The sequence below is a fragment of the Chenopodium album genome, chromosome 3, assembly GCF_948465745.1.
Source record: "Chenopodium album chromosome 3, dcCheAlbu1.1, whole genome shotgun sequence".
Lineage (NCBI taxonomy): Eukaryota > Viridiplantae > Streptophyta > Magnoliopsida > Caryophyllales > Amaranthaceae > Chenopodium > Chenopodium album.
Window position 1 is genome coordinate 34,513,630 of NC_137836.1, and position 4,427 is coordinate 34,518,056.

Here is a 4,427-nt window from a genome sequence, read left to right on the forward strand (position 1 = left end):
ATTAAGCACTAAACTCAGAACCTAAATAATTAAACAATAATTATACAATTACTTGAGCTACATAATGTCAATTTCAAAGTCAAACACAATAGAATCAAGTTTCAAATATTAGACAAATTTCCAAGCCACAAACTTCTGCATGATCCACATTTTTCAGCATGATCTACACCCAAACACAACATTAAACTACATACATATAACAGAAGACCTTGAAATCCTTTACCAATAATAAGGTAACGTCTTTAATAAAAGAAACAATTGATCATTCTTTAATAAGAAGTATGAATCAGCATTTTATGGCAAGCTCGGATTCATTATTTTCTAATTAGTTGATTCATATATGAGAGAATGCACCTGAGCACTTCAAGGTCTTCAAATGACAATGCTTGATAATTGAAGAATAAAAATTATGATCACACCAATATAGGCAAATAAAAAAACATTTTCATTTAACAACAAAATCCCAATTCATCAAATTGAAAAAATATGAATTGGGTAATCACAAAATTAAAGTGTTGAGGAGCGAGATGACCTTTTGAAGGACCGTGTAAGTCGACTAAGAAGTTCATCCATGACGGTGGTAACAACAACATCATCTTCTCTGTGTCATCAATTTGACATACTTGTAATTGATTTATGTAATTTCCCTAGTTATGTGGTTTGTAGCTTAAATATAAAAAATTTGTCGACAATACATATTTTTTTTTTTTGCTTACATGCTTATAATGCTAATTCAGTAAAAAAAAAAAAAAAAAAAAAAAAAAAAAAAAAAAAAAAAAAAAACCATGGTAAAAAGACTAAATTCAGCATATATTTTACAATCCTAATCACCTATAAGTCAACATAAAAATCCCATTTACATTAATTCAATATTATATCAATGATGTATCACTTACTAACTTAGTGTTGGGTTTCAATGAGTCCCACTCACCGCGGAAAAAAATCTCTAGCCCAAGAATAAACTTACAATTAATATAATAAAATACATAAATAACAAGAATGAAGAAAAGACTAAATTACCCTTGTTATGTGCTTCGCTCAACTGGATGGAGCTCTTACTTGAGAAAAGCCGAGCCTCACAAATGGCAAGGACCTCTACGAAAGTCCACCCACAACTCGACCCGACTGGTCCAATACTTGGAAGTTAGCCAAGCCGACCAAAAAGACTAACCAGGTAATTATTGAGCTTATAGGTTTTCTCTCAAGTGTAGATGCCTAATTGAGCTCTTACTCAAGTGATGAGTTTTCCCACATCCCAAGTTGGGTATTTATAGGGAAATTCAAGAGAGAAATCCACTCTCCCATCAATGTAGGAGAGTTAGTAAAATCAATTTTCTACTTTTATTTTTAAATCCAAAACAAAAGAAAATAACCAACAACTAATTAATCAACAAGTGGCACATCTAGAGGAGAAGTTAGGTAAGGACCACAAGGGAAAGGGGGGACCATGCTTGCACCCCAGCCCAGCAAGTTTCCTTGTTGCTTGCTGCAGGGCTTGGCGCCCCATGCCGCATAATTATGCTGACCACACGCTAGCACGCGCATATGCTGCTAGCAGCTCCCCCGAACTTCCTCGCAAGCACAACTAGCACCATGGCGCACCGTAGTTGCTGCTTCTATCTGCGCGCCTTGCTAGCTTGCTGGCACGCCATAACAACTGCGGCTGTGAGTGTGCCATGTTAGCCTTGCTGCGCTAGCACGCACCAGCCAGCACTACTACAAAAACATGAATATAGAACGCCTAAAACAAGCAATATAGAGGCGTTCTTCTGAGGGGGTTCCCTATAAAGTCAACAGAACGCCTCTTTGGGGCGTTCTATATCTAACACAATACAGATCGCCTATCTAAAATAGGCGCTTCATATTTAAGGTACAAAGTGAATAAACAACAAAGAAAAGAGAGTTGTCATCTTAGGAAAGGCGCTCTATAGCTACATAAAACCAGAACGCCTATCATAGATAGGCGCTCTCTATTTGTCACTTTTTTAAATAAAAAAAATTATTATTATTATTATTATTATTATTATTATTATTATTATTATTATTATAATAATAACAATAATAATAATAATTTATACGTAATAAATAAAACACCATAACAATAACATTTTATTTATAAAAAAAATTAGAATACAAGTATTTCAATCCTTAGAAAAAAAATTATGCTACAAGGTTTCTAACATAGCTAATTAATTATCAATATGCTAACAGCTCTAGATCGAAAAGCACCGACTTATATTGCACCGCAATCATTCAGGCCACCACGCTTCCACCAAGCTCAAAAATAGAAAACCTACACCGTACCAAACAACCGCAGATCAAGTTTTAAAATCAGAAAATAATCCCATTTATGTCATATAAATCAATTGATAAAAGATAAAATTCATAAATTATTACGTGAAAATAAATCAATTGATAAGAGATGGAAATCGGAATTATGACATGAAAATCAATTGATAAAATCATGCAAATCATAAATTATAAAACATAAAAATCAATTGATAAAAAATGAAAATCAGAAGTTATCAGTTTATAACATGAAACCAAAACAGATCTAAACTACTCGTAATTAGAAGTAAAACAAAATTATAAAATAAAAATCAAAAACTTGAATTCAAATTAAATCATGAACTATAGATCGAAAAAAACCCAAAAAAATTATTCACTTTAAAACAACCAAAAAACGGATTTAAACATTAAATTCGAACACAATGAGATTACCCTTCATATACCATACCTTTATACATCTTTACACTTCACAATCTGTTCTGAAGTAGCAACACCTCATTTCAACAGACCCAGACCTAACGACGGCGGCTTATACGACTCGATCGACAGCGGCATTCGAGCAGAGCATTACCACTTCGCTGAAACTAATTTGAATGCAATTGAATCACAAAAAAATAACAAATAAATTATAGTCAGAAATTTTAATTGAAACCAAAAAGAACTAAAAATAAAACAGATCTAAGTAATAACAAAAACAACAAATATTATAATCAGAAATTTAAATTGAAACCAAAAACAACAATCTATCGTTGTTGGACGCTCGATAGATTATGGCTCAGTGACGCTTGAGGCTCGATGGTGGACGCTTGAGGCTCGGTGGTGGTACAACAGTACGGTGCATAAGGATTTTAATGGGGGAAGAGGAGAGAGAATGAGAGGAAAATGGAGATTGGGGGAAGATGATAAATGATTTAGATTTAAAAAAAAAGAAAGAGAAAAGGAGATGGAGGGGGCGGCTTTACTCAGTCATATTTTTAGGGTTAGGTGGATTGTGGGCTTTTTTTTTTTTTACTTTTTTTTTAAAAAAAAAAAACTTATAGAACGGTTAACTGAAAGAGGCGATCTATATTGCATAGTGTAAAAATTGGGATAAATCATATAGAGCGGTTAAGTTGAACAGGCGATCTATAAGTTTTAACCTACAAAACGCTTAACTTACATAGGCGATTTGTATATGTCTAGAGATCGCCTATCTAGCTTGACAGTTGTATATAGTGTGTTACTTATTCCCTATTTTGTGGTAGTGCAGCCTAGGCTGTGCTTGGTGCGCTTCCTAGCCACCTTAGCTATACCAAATGCCCCTAGGCTTTGGTTTTCTCTAGGCATTCCTATGTTATGGGTATTTTGGTAAATTGTTGATTAAATAGTTATTATATCGTCTCGTCTTTAATTAATTTGACTCGGCTTACGACGCTCAGTTTCGACGCTCCAAGTTCGATTTCCGACGTCTAAATATTAATTACTCGAGTGACACGTTAATTCCTTCCGAATTAATTCGTCGTGTCGGATCGTTAGTTGCTTGAGTGTGACCCGAAGGGTTCAGTCAAGATTAAGCTGTAATATTAATTATGCATTAATATTACTAAACGGAAGCGGCCTTCACCTAGGCATTCCGATCATTTTAACTTACTGAATAAATAGCTTTTCAATAGCTCTGAACCCTATGTCAGAATAATACACTTGTTCAAAGGACACCATTCCTATCAATCTCCCACTTGTCCTTCCAAATTAGTGCGCTTTCCTTTTTCATATGTCGCTTAATGTCTCTTCATGAACTACGTAAGATTTATTCATCATCCTTATAATGTCCAAAAGTGTTTCTCGAAATCTGAGTTTCACTAGGTGAAAAAATAGAGATCCCCACCGGTTCAAAACCCCCATTTGCCACCGGTTTTGAACCAGTAGGCATTTGAGGGGTGGGAATAATCCATCAAAAAGCCACCGGTTAAAAACTGGTGGCAAAAACCCTTAAAGCCACCGGTTAACCTTTGGGAATAAGGATAAAAAGCTACAGGTTAATCGGTGGCCATAAACTTCCCCGCCATTTTTTTTTGGTATTGAAAAGAAAAGCCACCGGTTAACCAGTGGCATATAAGGGGTTTTTTTTTCCTACAATATTGTATAATTATTAAGAAAAT

The 4,427-nt window shown here is 34.5% G+C and overlaps 1 long non-coding RNA gene across 1 annotated transcript; it reads right to left on the bottom strand.

Moving 5' to 3' along the window:
* Nucleotides 1–2,125: 2,125 nt before the first annotated feature.
* LOC145613187 (uncharacterized) lies at nucleotides 2,126–3,233 on the bottom strand. Its single transcript, XR_014106886.1, has 2 exons — nucleotides 2,738–3,233; nucleotides 2,126–2,293 (listed from the first exon to the last, which is right to left on the bottom strand). It is a non-coding gene; the product is annotated as an uncharacterized LOC145613187 (long non-coding RNA).
* Between the last annotated feature and the right edge of the window lie 1,194 nt (nucleotides 3,234–4,427).